Genomic DNA, 22,017 nt, shown 5'->3' on the forward strand with positions numbered 1-22,017 from the left:
ACGGAATTCTGCCTCCTTTAAAGTGTATGTTTATATTACTACGTTTTTTAAGAATTGAAGCTTTTAAATTTTGTAGTTCTGTATGGACTGCACAATCTGGATGACTTCTGAAATAGAGTGAATAAATCCGGCTGCATTTCTATGCGTGTTGATGGGAACTGCCATCCTTTCTTGGCTCTGTAACTGCAGGTACCGTAGGCTCCACGCATTGTTAATAATCGGAGCTGGTGAGCGCCTCTCGTTTGTTGTTTGCCATGCAAGTTGTTTGGATTTTAGATCTCCTTGTTAAAGAAATTGATCCTCATTTAATTCAAAGAATTTGTTCTCATTGCTGTTTGAGCGCACGTGCGTTCCCATAATTTAGACACAACTTCTAATCTTTGTGCACATTTAAGTTGACTTGTGTACTGACAGATAATTGGTGAAGGTGTAGGTTACTGGCCGTTCGAGCGCTTGTTCGTTGAAATGAGAAAAAAATCGAGGTTGATTGCAAACAAGCATCTTCAATTTGCTTTTAAAAGGAAAGATTCGTGTGATCAAGTACAATGTGTTAATTTGATCTGTTGTTACATTAGCATTTCAAGGCTGTTTTACGACCGTATTTTAGAGTGAGATGGTTTCTGAGTTCCTTGACCAGTCTAGCATGTCATGCGTCCCGGGTAACTGGTGGCACCGGAATTGAAACTTGTTCTTCGACCTTCAGCTGATACCCTTTTATTGCGCTGTCAATTTTAACTTTGACGAGGATATTGGTAATTATGATAAAGTGTACTAAATCTTTATCTGGGTGAAGAATGGTGTTCAAGCCCTTTTTTCCAGTCCTTCCACCCCGAAGGCAACCAGTCGGCAGGTAGCGTTACAACACCCACACCACCACTCACAAAGGTAATTAGAGGCTATATTTCTGACTGCTACGACAACGGTGTCAGTCACTGCCCCTCACGCTTGACACCTAACAGTGGTCATATATATTTACTTTACTGCTACCTGCAGACATTGTGTTTATACATTACTGGTTGTTTGCAACACTGTTTGGGACTTATTACATGTTGTCATGGATTATAATGTTGTTTTTCAACAGAGTAATAACGGCACAAATTTAAAATTGAACACATTCCATCTTCGCACTCGTGTTACACGCTATGGCCACACAAGTTTGATGTGAACATGGCCCTACAGAAAATGCTGCAACAAAGAGCTGTTAAAAAGTTTAATGAAACTCATTAGTCTCGTTGCTGCACACGCACTGCCATCCCTCGGAGACCTTAACCACCCGACTCTCGAACGAATTCAGTCGGCGCCGCTGAGGCACCATTCGTCGCTGGGTAACGAGACTCACTGCTGCACTCCAATCACATTGCGCTGCCAAAGTTCCTTTCGTCTCTGTATAACAAGTACGAGACCCTGGTAGTCTTTCACCAATAGAACATAGAACAGGCATATTATTTTTGTATTATTTTGAGATGGACAGATAATGATTGTTATGGAATGATGTTCTATTGATGTTTTCATGAAAACAGTTGTACTTCGTAAGAAAGTAGATACTGACAACTGCGAATATTAGGAAACTATCATCATAATTAACCATGGTTGCAAAATGCTGACATGATTTATTAACTGGTAGAGGTGCTCTGGGAAGATTTGTTTCGTCTGGAGAGACCTCTGGGAAAATGCGAGATAATACTAACCCTGCAATGTATCTCATAAAATGTGTTGAAGAAACACGAACCTACGTTTATAGCACTTGTACATTTATACTAAGCTTTTGACAATATTGAGTGGAATGCAATAATTAAAATTGTGAAGGAGACAGGAACAAAACACAAAACGAAAGGATATTTACAATATTTACAGATACTGTACTGCAGTTAGGAGAGTCGAAGAACATGAAAGCGTAGCAGTGGATGAGAAAGGAGTGAGACAGTATTGTTGAGGAATTGTAGTCCCGGGAGAAGAAATAGAATGACATTGTAATTCTGTCAGACACCATAAAGGACATGGAAGATGAGTTGAATGGAATGTGCCGTGCCTTGGGAAAGGAGAATGTTAGACGAACTTCAAGGCAAAACAAGGGTAATGCAATGTAGTCGTATCAGATCAGGTGATACGGAGGGAATTAATTTAGCGGTCGCGCAGGGTAGCCAGGCGGTCTAAGGCGTCTTGTCGCAGTCCGCGCAGCTTCCCCCGTCGTCCTTCGTGTAAGTTTAAGTTGGACTAAGTAGTGTGTAAGCTTAGGGTCCGATGACCTCAGCAGTTTGGTCCCATAAGACCTTGCCATAAATTTCCAAATTTCGAATTTAATTTACCCCATGAGACACTAAAAATAAATTTGCTGCTTGGGCAACAAGGTAACTGGCGATGTTCAAGGTGGAGACCATATGAAATACATGCTAGCTAAATCACGGAAAGCATTTATGAAAAAGAGGAATTTGTTAAGGTGCAATACAAATTTAAATGTTAGGAACTGCTTCCTTAGGTGGCTGTGTGGAGTGTAGCCTTGTATGGAAGTGAGGCACGGATGATAAGCAGTCTAAAAAAGAAGATGATGATGTTTGGTTCGTGGGGGCTCAACTGCACGGTTGTCAACGCCCGTACAAAGTCGCAATTGTTAGACATTTCAGTCTCGCCACTTGCACGAATGATGACGAAATTATGAGGACACAACGAACACCGAGTCCCCAGGCGGAGAAAATCGCCAACCTGGCCGGGAATCGAACTTGGGACGCAATGTTCCAGAGGCAGCAACACTAGCCACTGGATCGCGAGCTGCGGACTAAACAAAAAGGGAATAGAAGTTATTTAAATATGATGCTCCAGAAGAATCTCGTAGAACTGCGGACATAAGAAATTTATGGGACCACTTGGCCAAAAGAAGAGACACATTCAGAGGTATCAGGGTATCGTGAGTTTGGCAATCGAGAGAAATATGAGGTAAAAATAGAAATTGAGAGGTCAACGAGTGAAATGAGCAAGCACGTTAAAATAGATGTAGATTCTAGTTATTGTTTGGGAATGAAGAAGGTTACACATAACAGAGTTGCGTGAAGAGATGGGTCGGACCAGACTTCAGGCTGAAGACCACCACAGCCACCACCATCACCACCACTACCACAACAGCGTCACAGCACAAATATTCGAACTGAAATCCTTAACCTAACACAGTCCACCAGTTTAAACTGAATGTTCATTTCCACATCTCAGCAGTGTGTCTTCCTCTCATAAGAGTACATACTACTCAGTAAAAGAAATGTACGTAAACGCGCAAAAAAGGCGCTAGTGAAAGGCAGCGCAATGACGGCTGTTGTGAGTTGCGTCAGCAGCGACTGTAGTTGTCGTCCACCTGTAGGGGCGTCCGCCACCGCCAGCCGCGCCAGAAAGAGGTGTCTGAGCGCGCGAGGAGCGCTGGCCTCTGGGCTGTGCTGGGCCGCACCGCGCCGGTCCAGCGAGTGATGTGCTGATAAATCACCCGGCCAGCCGCATTATTCACCTGCCGGCGCTTTCATTAGGCTCAATGGCAGGCGGCGGGCGGGCAGCTATCGCCGGCAGGACGCCTCTCCACGGCGGACAGCCCGCAGCTCTGCTGCCGATAGCCGGTGACAGCTCCCGCTGACGGCGACGGCCTCGCAGCTCGCCGCCCTCCCAGCACACCTATACCTGACCACCGGCTTACTTCACGTTTGTTAGTCCCTCTGCAACCTATATTTTTCTTACTCATTACTATTCTGACTTGCTTGATATGACTCTAAACGAATTCCTCTTCTGTGTTACTCTTTTCATCTCAGAGTAGCATTTGCAACCTATCCCCTCAATTACATGCTCGATGTATCCCAATCTCTGTCTTCCTCTACAGTTTTTATCCTCCACACAAAAAGTACCCGGACACTTGGCTAAAAATGACTTACAAGTACGTGGCGCCCTCCATCGATAATGCTCCAATTCAATATGGTGTTGTCCCACCCTTAGCCTCGATGACAGCTTCCACCCTCGCAGGCATACGTTCATTCAGGTGCTGGAAGGTTTTTTCGGGAATGGCAAAACATTCTTCACGGAGTGTTGCACTGAGAAGAGTTATTGGTGTCGGTCGGAGAGGCTTGGCACGAAGCCGGCGTTCCAAAACAGCCCGAAGGTGTTCTATAGGATTCAGCTCGGGACTCTGTGCAGGCCAGTCCATTACAGGGATGTTATTGCCGTCTAACAACTCCGCCACAGGGCGTGCGTTATGAACAGGTGCTGGATCGTGTTGAAAGTGCAATCTCCGTCCCCCAATTGCTCTTCAACAGTGGGAGCAAGAAGGTGCTTAAAACATCAATGTAGGCCTGTGCCATGATAGTGCCACGCAAAACAACAAGGGGTGGAACCCCCCTACATGAAAAACACGTCCACACCATATCACCACTGAGCCATAGTAAAGTTAGCTTTGAAAAACGCGCCGCAGTGCGTAGCGTGAAGCAGTCGCCCTCCGTTTTCTAGCGGTGACGCCTTTGTCGCAATTGAAGGCTTCGATGTTTCCCTCTAGTGAGAAAGGAGAAAAATGTTATTAACTGTGATTGTCGCCCCCCCCCCCCCCCCCCGTGTGCATGATTAATGCGTTTTGGGTTTGGGTTTTTTCGATTTTGAGAACTGTTGTAAACATGATTGTCTTTAAATGTTGCAGACAAGTTGGATTCTGCGTCATTTGATGAATGGAGTGAAATTCACCTGTAATTTAGCTGAGCTTGAAATGTTATACAGCGTCGCGTTGTATACGTTAATTTGCTTGCCTGTACCTGCCTTTTACTGGCGTGAAATTTTTTATAATAATTTAAAATTCCTTTTCTGTCGTAAATAGTGACTTATTTGTTAAATGATTGTTGGTCTTTTTTTAAAAAAATGTCGTAAAATTTGAATAAAGAGTGTTATTGAAAATTGTGTGTAATTTCACCAGTTATTCCTTGGCACCTACTTCCACTTTACATTTTCTGTATTGATTGAGATTAATAACCTTTGGTGAACCAGTGGTAATTTTACGGTTCAACCACCGCCTCCGAATATTAACTTTGGCACTATACACGCTTGCAGATGATGGTCACCGGGCATTCGCCGTACCCACACCCTGCTGTCGGATCGCACGTTGTGTACCGTGATTCGTCACTCCACACAACGTTTTTCCACTGTTCACTTGTCCAATGTTTACGCTCCTTACACCAAGCGAGGCGTCGTTTGTCATTATGAGCAGCCGCTCGTCCATACAATCCAAGTTTTCTCACCTCCCGCCCAACTGTCAAAGTACTTGCAGTGGATCCTGATGCAGTTTGGTATTCCTGTGTGATGGTCTGGATAGATGTCTGCCTATTACACATTACGACCCTCTTCAACTGTCGGCAGTCTCTGTCAGTCAACAGATGAGGTCAGCATTTACCCTTTTGAGCTGTTCGTGTCCCTTCACGTTTCGACGTTACTATCACATCGGCACAGTAGACATACGGATGCTTATGAGTGTGGAAATCTCGCGTACAGACGTATGACAAAAGTGACAACCCATCATCGGACCACGCTCGAAGTCCGTGAGTTCTGTGGAGCGCCCCATTCTGTTCTCTCACGATGTCTAATGTCTACTGAGGTCGCTGATATGGAGTACCTGCCAGTAGGTGGCAGCACAATACACCTAATATGAAAAACGTATGTTTTTCGGCGTGCCCGGATACCTTTGATCGCATAGTGTAGTTCCCTCTAGTACAATGGGAGTTTTTCCTTGAGTCTTAATAGGTATTCTACCATCTTGTCTCGCCTTTTTGTCAGTGTTTTCCATACATTCCTTTCCTCGCCGTTTCTCTGGACAACTTCCTCATTCCTTACCTTATCAGTCAACCTAAATTTCAATATTATTTTGCAGCACCACATCTCAGATGCTTCTGTTCTCTTGTGTTCTGGTCCTCCCACAGTCCATGTCGCACTACCATACAATTCTGCATACCAAAAGTCTATTCTCCAAATTTATTTCTAAAATTAGAGCTATGTTTCATATTAGTATATTTATCTTCGTAAGGAATGCCCTTTTTCTAGTGATTGCTTTTTATGTCCTCTTTACTCCGTGCGTAATGGGTTACTTTGCTGGCTAGGTAGCAGAATACCATAACTTTATCTACTTCGTGATCAACAGTAACGTCGTTAAGTTTCTCGTTGTTCTTATTTCTGCTGCTTCTCATTAGTGTCGCTTTCCTCCGATTTACTATCAGTCTATATTCTCTACTCATGAGACTGCTCATTCCATTCACCACTTCATGTAATTCTTCTTGACTGTCATGAGAATAGCAATGTGATCAGCGAATCTTAACATTGATACCCTTTCACCTAGAATTTTAATACCACTCTTGAATCACCCCTCTATTTCCATCATTGCTTCTTCGATGTACAGATTCAACAGCAAGATCGAAGGACTACATCTCTGTCTGACATTTTAATCCGTGCACTTCGTTCTTGATCTTCCACTCTTATTGTTTAGTATACAGGTACTACCCATCTTTCTTTATAGCTTAGCAGCATTTGTCTCAGAATTTCAAACATCTTGCACCAGTTGACACTGGAGAATGCTTTTTACAAGTCGACACATCCTCTGAACGTGTCCCTATTTTTCTTCAGGTTTGCTTCCATTAACAGCCGCAATTTCATAACTACCTCTCTCGTACCTTTACCTGCTCCAAAGACAAACTGATCGTTATCTGACAGACCCTCAATTTTCCGTTCCATTCTGCTGTATGTTATTCTTGTCAGCAACATGGAGGATGAGCTATTAAGCTGATTGTGCCATAATTCCCGCTCTTGTAGATTCTTGGAATCCTGGGCATTGTATGGGTGATGGTATATTGCCAGACTCTTACATTCTACACTCCAATAGTTTAGTTGCCATCTCCATAATTGATATTAGAAATTTCGGTGGAATGTTATCTGTCTTTTGTGCCTTATTTGATTTTAAGCATTCCAAAGCTGCTCTAAATTCTGGTTCTAATACGGGGTCTCCTACCTACAACCTCCAAGCAGGTGTGGAAAACGAAGTAGATCCTCGACTGTAAATAAAGATCGGCCTCAAGGTATAAGTCGCCCCCATCAACGGTACGCCGTTCATTTCGGTGAACTTCTACACTGTCACATGAAATATCTTTACTTCACCGATATTTATCCTCTCTGTCAGCTCCAAATCTTGCCTCTCAATGTAACCACACATCAGGCCTTCCCCCTAACATTTTTTATCTGACCATGCAATTAGCCAAACGCATGTCAGACCACTACTGCATTTTTAATTAATTTAGGGAGATCAGCTGCAGTTATACTAATATTTATTTAAGCAACGATCGGTTTTGAGATTTTCAAATACCATCTTCAGGTGTGTGATATTACAGTATTTGGTAGTACATAACATGCATTCTGGCCAGTCAGTGCATGAACTCCAATCACTATGTAATGGTGAAATCTGTGCGCTGCTGGCTGTCGTCAGTAGTCCAAAATGCGCCACGTTTATTATGGCAAGGAGGAGCGAATTAAATCACAGTGAGAAATCTGTCCCGTTTAGCTGCTGTAAATTGACATACCGGGTAAAAAATTAATGTCGAATGTAATGCCAGCACCAGTTGCACTTTCCTCTTTATTTTAAAAATCACGACTTTTCAGGGCCCTATTGCCCTTTATTCATCGGTTGTATGTGAGACTTCCTCTCACGACGTCTGACTTATAACCATTGGATAATAACTTTGGGCTCCAAATCCGGTCCTTTTTTAAAATGAAAGTGCAACTGGTGTTAGTATCTTATTCGAAATCACTTTTTCTTGACGTCTCACTTGTAACCATTGGATAGTAACTTTAGGGGTCAACACCAGTCGTGGTTTTTAAAACATAAACGGAACTGCAAGTGGTTCTGGTATACTTATTCAGAATCAATATTACAGTTGCAGAACATGCATGAACATCCAGCATATGTCGGACAAATAGAAAAAGTGCTCCCAGCAAACATGACGCAAATACACCGTGTAGCACTGTCCCTAACTGTAATAATGGCGTTTCGCCGAGGAAGAGAGCCAACACGTTCCTTCGGGTATTCAATATACAATTAGTGACTTTCACTGATTAGAAGACCGCATAGAGCTACCGTATTGGGAGGTAATGGTCGCTACCGTTTATCTTTTACTCGAAATTGTCCTAGATTTATTCTTTTAGAAAAAGATAAGAGTGATTTAGCAAGCCAGTCAAGGAGCAATAAGATTCCTGAACATTCGTCGAACCAGAAACATATCTGTGCAGATTTGTGATCATGCATGTTGACACATTGGACAACTGGAGCGTCTACAATACACTCATCGTGAAGATGTCAAAGACAGCGCAACACTTGGGATCCACTAATTAGTCACCCTCAGGGTACCGTTGGTGATAAAGAGAGATCATAAATTGCTTCTGATGTGCCGTATCAGGCTGAAGCAACTCGTTGATAATTAGATGCCTAGAGCTACGGTTTTTCGGGGATGTTGATCAATACGTTTGCCACGCGGGATTATCCGAGAGGTCTGGGGCGCTGCAGGCATGGACTGTACGGCTGGTCCTGGCGGAGGTTCGAGTCCTCCCTTGGGCATGGGTGCGTGTGTTTGTTCTTAGGATAATTTAGGTTAAGTAGTGTGTAAGCTTAGGTACTGATGAACTTAGCAGTTAAGTCCCATAAGATTTCACACACATTTGATCTTCAACACGTTTCAGCCGCTTTCCCAGGTAGTGTTAGACTTCCTCCATAGGATTAAGATCGGGTAATATTCGGGGACACTCGTCGTAAGAAAGCATGTCTGAGCATCCGTGAAACCGGAAAAGAATGCATGCATCTCTATGAACACGGCTGCTGACGTTATGGAAGGCGGGACTAGCCATAGGGTAACCATTACACACCGCTCCGTTCCTAGGACGGTATTTTTTTCCAACATTGTTGTATAGCACCATAGCTCAAACAGATCGATTCCCTTTTATTGCACTTTTCACATGGTTCACTCCATGCAATGCTATGCTTCAAATGTCATCTTCAAAGCAAATCAGATGTAGAATTATATTGGACAGCAATGCCGGCTTTGCCCATGATAGTTTACTTTTTATTTCCTCCTAATTTCGCTTTCATGTGTTTTTACTCCCAAGGCACCACAATTCATTTACTTCACGAACTTCATCGTCCGCAACTTTGACAAAATTTTTATTACTAACCTTACTCCTGCCGCCAGTCATAATTTCCATCTTTATTTGGTTTACACTCACTCCATATTACGTGCGCATTAGATGCTCATTCCACTGAACACGTCTTCTGGTTATTTTACACTTTCACTCCAAATGGGCATGTCATCAGCAAATTTGTCATTGACATCCTTCCACCACGATTTTTAATCCTATTCCTGCACCTACGTTTTGTTTCTGTCATTGGTTCTTCGATGTATAGATTTAACAGTAGGAGTGAAAGACTGCATCCCTGTCTTACACTCCTTTCAAAGCTAGAACATAAGTCTTGGTCTTCTATTCTTATTGTTCCTTCTTGTTTTACGTATGTTTTGTATTTTACTCGTTCTTTTTCTATGGCCTAATCTCACATTCCTTAGAATTTCGCAAGTACTGCAGTATTTTACATAGCAACACGCTTTTTCCGGATCGACATGTTCTATGAATGTGTTTCGATTTAGGCTGGCGTGTTTCCATTATAAAGCGTGTATGTGGAAGAGGAGGAAGATAGGACATTTCCACTGAGGTATTAATCGATACCACTACTTAATAAATCACTTGATACACGTTTATATCTGAATTATGCGATACGAGTGACGATATATAAGTTATTATTTCGTTTTGCATCGTGTTTAATGAAAGCATTTCTTGTGGGCTGCAAGTCGAGTGCGACTTGTATGTTTCGAGCTACCTCAACTAGCTTCCCGATCGTCAGTTGCATTCCTCGTACGGCGGCCGACCAAGGATTGTGTGTTCGGTGGAAGATCGCATCTGAGTGAGACGCAACAGTGCAGGCACGTGTGTCTGAATTTCTTTCGCTTTTCTTTCCTGTCAGTCCTGATGAGAACAGCTGTATCACTGAACTGTTCACTGTAACACACTCTCTGACCCAACTTGTTATTCACAGCAAAAACTACTTCTGTTATATGATTTAAGCTGCTGTTGACGTTACCCTATATTCGTCTAGCCAGAAATTTCATCTTCACATTTAACTGACCCCTATTGTATCTAGATCGAGTTATTGCATTTTCTTTCTTAGATCTTCTTGCTACCCTATACTTTCAATATTGTCACATTCAACGCTCCGACTCGTAAAATGTTACTCTTATGTAGGTTACTAAATCTTCTCTCACGGCTACCTCGTCCCTTGACATTTCTTTTTCAGAGATCCAAATGGGGGATGAAATCGAAAGCTTTGGCAAATGGAACAATCATCATGACACATTTTAGTTTACAGGCCACGTGTCCTGCGCATACACATCTTGCGTCCTTAATGCGGTGTATGCATGAACTTTTGCATCTTTATGCCGTAGATCGTGGTTGGTTTTTGAATCTTTTAGGGGCAGTTACTCCGTACCAAGAGCAAGACTATCTGAAATATTGTCTGTTCATGTTTTCTCTTTGACAAGGCCATTGGCAGATGAGTGTGAATATGAGTGTGAATCCATACGCGGGGAGTCTTCAGTAAGTTGCTGGGACAGAAATACAGTACCCAGAAACATTTGATTAATAGTGAACGATGCTAGTCCTATACCAGAGAGAGGCGATGAGTAGCTTCAAGTAGAGTAATTCATCAAAGGTACCTTGCGAAATTTTCATGAACGCATTGGCCATGCACGCTCTTAATTGTCCTGTATGAAATTAGCGTAGGTCCTTTCGTCAGTTGTCTCAAAAATGATTGCAGTTCATATACATGTCAGAAGTTATTATTTTGGTGCAAAAAGAGTTACCCAGTGATTCGTTTGCACTAACTGTACACCACTGTTCTCTTGGTGGAACCGATGACATTTTTCATAACTCCAAGACGATATTTTGCGAGATCACGCACTCCGATAAATGCCACCTTGCGTCATCAGTAAAAGAGCACTTCGGATCAATATCTCTGTCGAGCACAGACTGCAACAGGCAGTAGCAGCGTTGACCCAGAGCAACAGTGTCTGAAATGGTCAATCGGGTTATACCACTAGTTTCGGTTTCAGTTTATGTACAGTTCTGTTAGCAGACGATGGAGACATATAATTCAGAAGTGCATGGTGGCGTTACGGATTACCCTTTGTCCCCAGTGCCGCTCCTTGCTCTTTTGTCTGCGGAGCCGACTGGAGCACTACGCGGCACCGCAAAGACGAACACAGCGCTTGTGCGGTAGGTAAAACTTCCTGTATAGATACATTGACGGTAATACGACGTGTAACACCATGAAGTACCATACCAATACTTACGAAAACATTTGGATATGTTCTTTACATAACGGATATTAAACGATTAATTTCCCATTTCGTTCTGATGTGCATCACCAAAATTAGTGTGAGGTCTGATTCCCACGACTGAACACTTCTACTCCTTGTGATATGGAAGTACAGCCTCCGAATGTCATCTGGGGGAATTTCTAGCCATGTCTGAAACACTATCAGGGGCAGTGTATGAGTACTGGTGGCTGGGAGCTATTATGAAAATATACCTCTTCTAATCACACACCAGACAGACACGTCAAGCACGTATGTGATGTCTTGGAGTCTTGCGATATCCTGCTGGAGTATTGCAAATTCGAGCTGACCATTACTATCTTCGCTGCTACAGGCATGCTCACTGTGTGTCGTGCTGAGGGAGGCTATTGTTACGCCTGTATTATTCGCCAAATGCTGGTACGTGTGCTGAGAGACGGTCTTTCATCCGATATGAGTACTTATCATCCAATTTTATAACAACTGTTAGGGGAACATATCTCATTTTTGCACAAAGTGCATTCACCCGATAAAGAACGGAATTTCTTTACATCATCCATCATATTAACTACGTTGCATCAAATTAAGTAAAACATTACACATAATTTTGAAGACTATGCTGACGTAGAATCGCATTGCGTAAACTTTGCGTATAGCTGATTTTATCTCATAGCTCATGAAACACTTAAGCGATTTTGAGAAAACTATTGGTTGAAAAAAATCAGATTTGTGTACGTCATATAATCTGACGTCTTCGCTCAATAAATAACTAAATTTCATTTGCTTAATCCCATAATTACTGTGGTGCATCAGATTAATTAAAACATTGTGTTAAATTTCAAGGATTTTGCAGATGTGAAAACGCATTACGTGAACACTGAGTGTGGTTGATTTTAGCTAATGAAATGTAGATAAAACTATTGAAATTTTATTTAAATTTGAGAGCAGAACGACATACGATTTGGCTCTCGAATTACTGGTTTTTATATTCGATAGGTGGTCGCTCACGACGCACCCATTAAAGTCCTTCCGCATCGCAAATCATGTATCGTCGTCTTTCAGAAACGATTCAAAACATCGAAACGAGTTCTTGGAAATGATAGGATGCTATGAAGCTTATATGTTGTATGACAAATACTCGTAACTTTTTGTTCATCGAGATATGGATGTACCTCGTTCACAGCCGTGACACGCCAGCGGCTCAGGAGTCATAGAGATATCTGTAGCTCTGTAGGAAAACCCAAGCAGCAAGCGAATAAATGTTCACAGCACATGGGAAGCGACATAACAGGACGTTTACAAACGTCCATAGTAACGAGGGAGTTAAGGGTATGGCAACCAAGTTCACCATCCTTGCCACATTCAATTTCCCTTCAACAATTACCAAGTTAATTCTTTTGTCACATCCTACAGCTCCACATACCATGATACTACGAGATGGAGAGGTGTGAGTCTCAGTAATCACTGCTGCGTATTACCTTTCACGTTGCCTTCACAAACCCAGGCGACACTCATCGCGAAAACCAAAGAATACCGGTGTGGAAGTTGACGCTCACTCTCCACCACGCAGTCTGTGTTGTCTGTGGTCTGAAGTCAGTAGTACACGACACGTGGCAACTCGAGGTTTCAACCTAACTTCCGATAACTTTTTCCCGCCGTTTCGTGATGACAATCTGCACGTAATCTCTGCGCAGATTTGAGCTGTTGTCACCTATCTATTCTTGACAGACAGTTTAACAATCCTATGATTGTCATGTCGTATAGTCTTTCCAGAACAACCGGTGCCTTCTTGTCGCACTGCTGTTATCAGTTTTCAAGTTGTGACATCCTCAAGATCCCGGAAAATATCTGTTTGATTGCAATTCCAGTCTTGGATCACAATGTTTATATGTAATGAGGTTATTAATTTCGGATGGTAATGACCAACTTCAAACCTGAGTTAACACGTTTTTACTTCGGTCTGAAGATGGATATTAGCACTGAAATGAATAACCTGATTTGTGATCCAAGACTAGAATTATGGTAAAGCAAGTTGCTCTGAGTCCTTCCCGTCACCACTCGTTCTGCAGACATTATACGACGATCAGTTGTCTGTGCGATCTGACGCTATACTGCTCCAAGACACCTCACACAAATTTTTTGGTCTTCCTTAAAGTTCGATGGCGATAAGCAGCACGCGAACGTCCTCTGGGCGTGCTGCTTTGCGATTATCACTTTAAAAATTCATGACGTCAGACACACCGAAGAGCCATCATGCACTCACACAGTTTACTTCATCTGTAGGAACATTTTCCTTCTGTACTAAAAATAGGTTCCCATGACCTTAAAATTTTTATTCAGTGTTTCACACAAACATGGAAACACTAGGGTATGAACTGAGGCTCTACTTCTTTAAGTTTTTTCATATATTACAAAAACTGCAACTGACGAATGGCAAAGTGAACCTTTCAGCTTGAAGTGGTATGTTTCCTTCTCCCAGTCCTGTGGCTGAGCTACTGCTCGGTTACTAGCGACTTCGGCACACTCGACTTTACTTCCTTTCTTTTGCCATCACTTCGTTAGTTTACAAATTTTTGGAAGTACTGATTATATACGTTTGGCCGTGAGGTCTAACGCACGGCTTTCCGGGCGGGCGGGAGCGCCTGGTCCCCGGCACGAATCCGCCCCGCGGATTTGTGTCGAGGTCGAGGTCCGATGAGCCGGCCAGTCTGTGGATGGTTTTCAGGCGGTTTTCCATCTGCCTCGGCGAATGAGGGCTGGTACCCCTTACTCCGCCTCAGTTACACTATGTCGGCGATTGTTGCACAAACAAGTTCTCCACGTGCGCGTTCACCACCATTACTCTACCACGCAAACTTGCGGGCTACACTCGTCTGATGTGAGACGTTGCCTGGGGGGTCCACCGGGGGCCGAACCGAACAATAACCCTGGGTACGGTGTGGGGCTGCGGAGTCGTGATCTGGAATTCACATTTTAAGTTACTGTGGTGCCCAAAAGCCAAATAATCAGACATTAGCGTGGTGGTTATACAAAGACTTAGTTTGCTGCCGCTGCTAAAAGGTAGAGCGAGAAAGTTTTCACGCTCTCGTAGGGTATATAAACAGAGGTAAAATGCCGCGGTATTTTCTGAGATAACATTTTCCATTCGAGCTAATACGTAGGCAATAAACAAGCTTCCACAAGCGGTTGTTTATAATAACCCACCGTAAACTGTTATAGGCGAGTGCACGTACAGTGCATTCGATATTCGTATTAGCACACAGTAACCTGATAACGCCTGCGGTTGCAATTTCTAGTTTTCTAGGACGCTATTTGAATTTCTCCCAGTATTATACAAACAAACGATTCGAAAACCGCTTAACACGAAACACACCCCTACTATGATGAAGACCGATGAAGATACTATTTTATTGCAGGTTGAGAATGACGTTCAATACGGAGATAAAAAGTGGTGCCACACTGGCAAGCGAAACCCTCTGGAAATATTAACTTAATAAAAGAAAATTGGAGAAAAAAGAAGTGGAAAAGGAGCTGTGTTAGATTTTGTTTTTTGTTATTGAACTGTTACGTATCAAGTAGATCGTCACAGTAATTTAACGGTTTTGATTATGGGCGTGTGGTCTGTCTCCAGCTGCATAAACTTGGAAACTATGTTGCCATTAACTTTTTTGTTCTGTGCATCTTTAGTCATTGGAAATATATCGAAACCTGGCAGAAGTTACAGGGATCTGACTTGCTCGTTCTCCATGGCTAAGAAACAGGCAACTCAGTTGAGGTGGGGTCGAAGACGGTGAAAGAAGTGCATGACAAAATTGGCGATCAAATGTTAATGCAACCTGTAGAGTCATAAAGATGTCAGGAGGAATGGCGCGGTACATTTTAAACGAATAATTAACAATGGCCACACTTTGTTCTGGATGGGTACCACATTTGTTAAATGCTGATGCTACAAGTCACTCGTGTGTGGTTGTTAAATCTAAGTAAAAATACACTCCTGGAAATGGAAAAAAGAACACATTGACACCGGTGTGTCAGACCCACCATACTTGCTCCGGACACTGCGAGAGGGCTGTGCAAGCAATGATCACACGCACGGCACAGCGGACACACCAGGAACCGCGGTGTTGGCCATCGAATGGCGCTAGCTGCGCAGCATTTGTGCACCGCTGCCGTCAGTGTCAGCCAGTTTGCCGTGGCATACGGAGCTCCATCGTAGTCTTTAACACTGGTAGCATGCCGCGACAGCGTGGACGTGAACCGTATGTGCAGTTGATGGACTTTGAGCGAGGCGTATAGTGGGCATGCGGGAGGCCGGGTGGACGTACCGCCGAATTGCTCAACACGTGGGGCGTGAGGTCTCCACAGTACATCGATGTTGTCGCCAGTGGTCGGCGGAAGGTGCACGTGCCCGTCGACCTGGGACCGGACCGCAGCGACGCACGGATGCACGCCAAGACCGTAGGATCCTACGCAGTGCCGTAGGGGACCGCACCGCCACTTCCCAGCAAATTAGGGACACTGTTGCTCCTGGGGTATCGGCGAGGACCATTCGCAACCGTCTCCATGAAGCTGGGCTACGGTCCCGCACACCGTTAGGCCGTCTTCCGCTCACGCCACAACATCGTGCAGCCCGCCTCCAATGGTGTCACGGCAGGCGTGAATGGAGGGACGAATGGAGACGTGTCGTCTTCAGCGATGAGAGTCGCTTCTGCCTTGGTGCCAATGATGGTCGTATGCGTGTTTGGCGCCGTGCAGGTGAGCGCCACAATCAGGACTGCATACGACCGAGGCACACAGGGCCAACACCCGGCATCATGGTGTGGGGAGCGATCTCCTACACTGGCCATACACCTCTGGTGATCGTCGAGGGGACACTGAATAGTGCACGGTACATCCAAACCGTCATCGAACCCATCGTTCTACCATTCCTAGACCGGCAAGGGAACTTGCTGTTCCAACAGGACAATGCACGTCCGCATGTATCCCGTGCCACCCAACATGCTCTAGAAGGTGTAAGTTAACTACCCTGGCCAGCAAGATCTCCGGATCTGTCCCCCATTGAGCATGTTTGGGACTGGATTAAGCGTCGTCTCACGAGGTCTGCACGTCCAGCACGAACGCTGGTCCCACTGAGGCGCCAGGTGGAAATGGCATGGCAAGCCGTTCCACAGGACTACATCCAGCATCTTTACGATCGTCTTCATGGCAGAATAGCAGCCTGCATTGCTGCGAAAGGTGGATATACACTGTACTAGTGCCGACATTGTGCATGCTCTGTTGCCTGTGTCTATGTGCCTGTGGCTTTGTCAGTCTGATCATGTGATGTATCTGACCCCAGCAATGTGTCAATAAAGTTTCCCCTTCCTGGAACAATGAATTCACGGTGTTCTTATTTCAATTTCCAGTAGTGTATATCTAACATACTCTAATTAATCGTCCTTAAAAATAGTGAAATAGGAGTCAAAAAATGATTCAAATGCCTCTATGAATTATGGGACTTAACATCTGAGGTCATCGTCCCCTAGACTTAGAACTACTTAAACCTAACTAACCTAAGGATATCACACACATCCATGCCCGAGGCTGCGACCGCAGCAACAGCGCGGTTCCGGACTGAAACGCCTAGAACCGATCGGCTACAGCGGGCGGCCGAAATAGGACTCCTACGACTATTTATTGAGGAAAGAATACCAATTACTTTCATTGATTCTGATAAAGTTATGCATAAAAAGTTGAGAAAAAATGAAAATACTGAAATAGAACACTCTGGCACATCTGAAAAAGGGGCTGCAGGAAAGGCTGCAGTAATCTTGCAAGTGATTTAACTGCAATAGTGAAGTGCCCAGTGACTATCGTGAAGTCAAATGTAAGTCAAATAGTTCTACAGAAGGGAATACTTCGTACCCATGCTCGGAGTTAAGAGCAAAACGTGGAAGTCTTCAAAGTGAAGTTTGATGTGGTCAGAATGTTATGAAATGGATTTAATCTCCCCGCACGTCGTCTCACAGAGCGGCTTGTTCTCACCGTAGAGCTGTGGACGGGGTTGAAGCGACTGCAGAATCAGTCATTGGCTGCACCAGGGACCACGTGCAGATCAGCTCGAATTTTCCTTGAGTCCCCACCTCAGATCTGGCAGGGGAAGACCTCTGGTGTCCCTAGGTAGTCTTACAGATGAAGTTGACAATGAAGTAAATGAAGATGGACAGTGATTCCTGGTCGAATTGGCTCTTAGCACTACAGGACTTAACATCTTCGGTCATCAGTCCCCTAGAACTTAGAACTACTTAAAACTAACTAACCTAATGACATCACACACATCCATGCCCGAGGCAGGATTCGAACCTGCGACCGTAGCGGGCGCGCGGTTCCAGACTGAAGCGTCTAGAACCGCTCGGTAACCACGGCCGGCCTGATCGAAACCTTGCATGGAAACCTTGCACTACTGCGTTTCGGGTCTCTTACTGTATTCAGATTGCTTTCACTTTAGTTTTCCAAGTGACAGTCGATCGAATTGCTGCTTATAACACCCCAGTCTCGTTCCCTTGGATATCCTCTCTTCAGTTAACCAATAAAGTGCTTTCTAACAATTTAGAAACAAAACGACTAACACTTTCTCCATCTCTCTAGTACTCGGTGGCACAATCAAACTTCTTTGTCTCTTTCATTGTTTATTTAAGTGAACCAGTCCCTGTGATTGTAATATCGAGTAAACATTTAGTTTTTGTTAAGTCAACACGTCCAATGGCATCTCACACTTCCAAAGGCCCAAAACATGGGTTTCCATTGCATTTTCAAGTTGTCTATCTGTGGCGTGTGGTACTTTATGGAGAAAAAAGTAGCTTTCTGCTTTCTTGCACAAAAGTGACGCCTGCTGAAATGTTTCTTCTCCTCTCAGTCTCTGGGGCTGTAAACTGCTTTTTGGCAGGGGGCTCCTGTGCCTTAGGAGATGATGTCTGTGATCGTCCATGATGCTTTGCTGCCCCAGTGCGTCAAGTTCAAAGAGCCGTCCCATCCGTTGGTAGCGGCCTGCGAAATGGCTGCGAGTGAGGTGACCTATTTCCACTCCCCTGGCAGCTCATCTACTTTTGCACTGTCCAAAATACTTGCAATACCTCCTCACTTTAAAACATGCAAATCTGCATAACGAGTAAACATATGGTTAAATTTGTCAACTGCTAACAATCGCTAGTACTGTGGTTTATCATACTATCGATGGTGATGAACTGTTTTTTTATTAAATGATGCTTTTATTACAAATTTAAATGTGTTATGTGTCCGTTTCCAGACATACGGTCGCGTATCACTCGCCAGAAAATGGCGTAGAACTAGTATTCGATTTCTGAGTTTTAAGTTTCGGTAACGTTTCTCTCAAGAGAAATGGCGAGGCTCGAGGACCAGCCTTGTTTATAGATTTAACTTGCCCGTAATTTAGCCGGGCAGGGTGCCGAGCGGGGATCTAGGGGCTACAGTCTGGAACCGCGCGACCGCTACGGTCGCAGGTTCGAGTCCTGCCTCGGGCATGGTTGTCTGTGTTGTCCTTAGGTTAGTTAGGTTCAAGTAGTTCTAAGTTATAGGGGACTGATGACCTAAGAAGTTAAGTGCCATAGTGCTCAGAGCCATTTGAACCATTTTGCCAGTAACTTACATTAAAGCGCGCTGTCGACTGTGCATTTCAAGCTTTATTAAGAAAAATCTTATCTCGCCTAAGCGAAACAGTCGATGTATAATTACGGGATGGCTGCGTGACCCTTCAGAATAGCCTTTCGGATCGGAATTAATTCCGCAAGCATTCGCTGGTGTTAGTCATCGGGTCCAATTAACCAGAGAGCCAGGATAAGTTGCAGAAGCTTGTAGGCGGTGATAGAACAGCCAGAACTGATGACGTTAGTCCACTTACCATGTTAACAACGTGGGGCCTGATGTTTGCCTCAAGGATTTGGCTGCTCATGTTGCGTCTGCACACCGGGCACTTTCCTGTTACGGTGCCCCTTGCATCCTCATTTATCACTGGTGCTAAATGGAGAAGTCGACAAGCATTAGGAGGCCAAATGGAGCAGATGGATAGAGCATTTATGTCGACTCGCGGATTATTTTTGAAAAGTATTTACCAGAGGGTACAGAATATCTCTCCTAAGAGATGTCAGGCACATTTTCTCGTGTGTTCCACAGATGTTTGCAATTTTGTTTTTGCAACGTGTAGCTGGAGGCAGCCCAGACAAATACAATACTGTTCACCATTTGTTTCATGTGACGACCAGCGTTTGCGGAAAGCATCAGCCTGTTTCCCACTACAAACAAAATGTGTTCTAAAGTGGAATCTTAAGTACCCATCCCATACGCAGTCCCTTATTGGTCTAGTAAGACATTCGTACTGTCGAAACACGAAAACACGAGAACAATCAACATTACAGCGGCAACAGTGACGCCCTGGACCGCGATGACTGCTACCTCCATGCAGTAGCGCTACCCAGTTGCTGCTGGAGTATTAGTTTTTTCTTCATGTTTTACTGTTCCTGTTAATATGCATCGATGAAACTAATATCTCGCCATACTAATTAGGAACCGCTCTATCGGAAGGACACATAAAATTTCGATTTACAGAAAAGTTGACAAATAATACGTGCTAGCTTTTGGAATAAAGCCTTTAACGAGCTACTGTACAAATACACATAACATACACAAACACACACGCGCGCACGCACACTGTTCATACACACAATGTGGATACAATGAGGCTAAATGAAGTGAAATTGAAAGGATGTCTGATCAGAGAATACCAGGTAAAATCAATAGCAATCGAAAACGTTCGTTATGAGTAGGAAAGTGGGTATAGAATGGTTGCTACAAAGAGTTCACTGACAGCGTTGTTATCATCACAATCGTCAGCAAACCAGCGCCAACAATACTTTAGGTATGTGTGCCAACGTCGCAATCAGATGATAAATAGGTGGAAAAATTGTATGAAGGTATTGAACGGGTAATTCAGTACACGAAGGGAGAAGATAAGAAAATAATCGTGGGGGATTAGAGCGCAGTAGTAGGGGAAGGAAATGAAGAAACAATAATAGGAATGAGGGAGGAGAATGAGCTGATTTCTGCGATAAATTTTAGCTGTTATGGTTAATAGGCCAAGAATCACAATAGGAATAAGTATACTTGAAAAATGAATGAAGATATGAAAGATTCAGTTAGATTTACATCATGGTCAGTCAGAGATTTCCGAAATCAGTTAGTGGCTAGTAAGGCTTATTCAAGAGAAGGTCTACATTCAGATCACATTTTTAATAGTGCTGAAGAGTAGAAGTCAGAAAGAAGTGCGATACGATTGTACTAGGGAAAGAAAAGATACGCTTGAAGTCTTCTGAGGCTATAGGTACTGTGATAAGGAATATCTGTGTAGGTAGTCCAATTCAAGAGGAATGGAAATCCCTAGAAACGGCAATCACATGTATATGAAAGAGAAACAGAAGTAGGAAGAAGGTAACTGCGAAGAAATCGTGGGTAACAGAATAAACACTTCAGTTAATCGGTGAAAGAAGGAAGTACAAAAATATTCAAGGAAATTCAAGACTACAGAAATGCATGCCACTTGGAAGTGATGTAAATAGGAAGTGCAGGTATACTAAGAATAAATGGCTGTATGATAAATGTGAAGAAATCGAAAAAGAATTGATTGTCAGAAAGGCTGACTCGGTATATAAAAAAGTGAAACTTACTTTCGGTGAAATTAAAGGAAAGGGTGTTAACGAGTAGAGTATATTGGGAATACCACTAAAAACGCAGAGACCAGAGCAGATAGGTGGAAAGTGTACACTGAAGGCAAGCCCAAGAAAGAAGTGCGCGGATGAAAAAGGGTGTAAACAAGGATGTAGTCTTTCACCCCTGATATCCAATGTATACGTCGTAGAAGCAATGACGAAAATAAAAGAAAGATTCAAGAGTGGAATTAAAATTCTAAACGTAGCATATCAATGATAAGGTACACTAATGACATTGCTGTCCTCTTGAAACAGAAGAAGACTTACAGGATCTGCTGAATGGAATGAACAGTCTAATGAGTATTAAATAAGGACTGAGGGTATATCGAAGAAATACGAAAGCAATGAGACGTAGCAGAGATGAGAACAGGGAGAAACTTAACATCGGGACAGGTGATCATAAAACTGAAGAAGTTAAGGAATTCTGCTACCTAAACGGTAAAATAATCCATGAGGGACGGGTTATAGAGGACGTAAAAAGCAAACTAGAACAGGAAAAAAGTGAGTTTCTGACGAAGAGAAGTCTACCAGCATCAAACATAGGCATTAATATGAGGAAGAAATTTCTAAAGATGTAAGTTTGGAGCACAGCATTCTATCGTAATGAAAAGAGGGACTGTGCGAAAGCTGGAACAGAAGAGAATCAAAGGAGTTGTGACTCGGTGTTAGAGAAGAATACTGAAAATTAGGTGAACTGACAAGAATTAATGAGGTTCTCCGGAGAGTTGGCGAGGAAAGCAATATATGGAAAACCCTGACAAGAAGAGGGAACCGGACGATGGAACGCGTTTTAAGACATCTTGGAATAGCTTCCACGGTACCAG

This window comes from Schistocerca gregaria, chromosome 2 (assembly GCF_023897955.1).
Source record: "Schistocerca gregaria isolate iqSchGreg1 chromosome 2, iqSchGreg1.2, whole genome shotgun sequence".
In the NCBI taxonomy this organism is placed as follows: domain Eukaryota; kingdom Metazoa; phylum Arthropoda; class Insecta; order Orthoptera; family Acrididae; genus Schistocerca; species Schistocerca gregaria.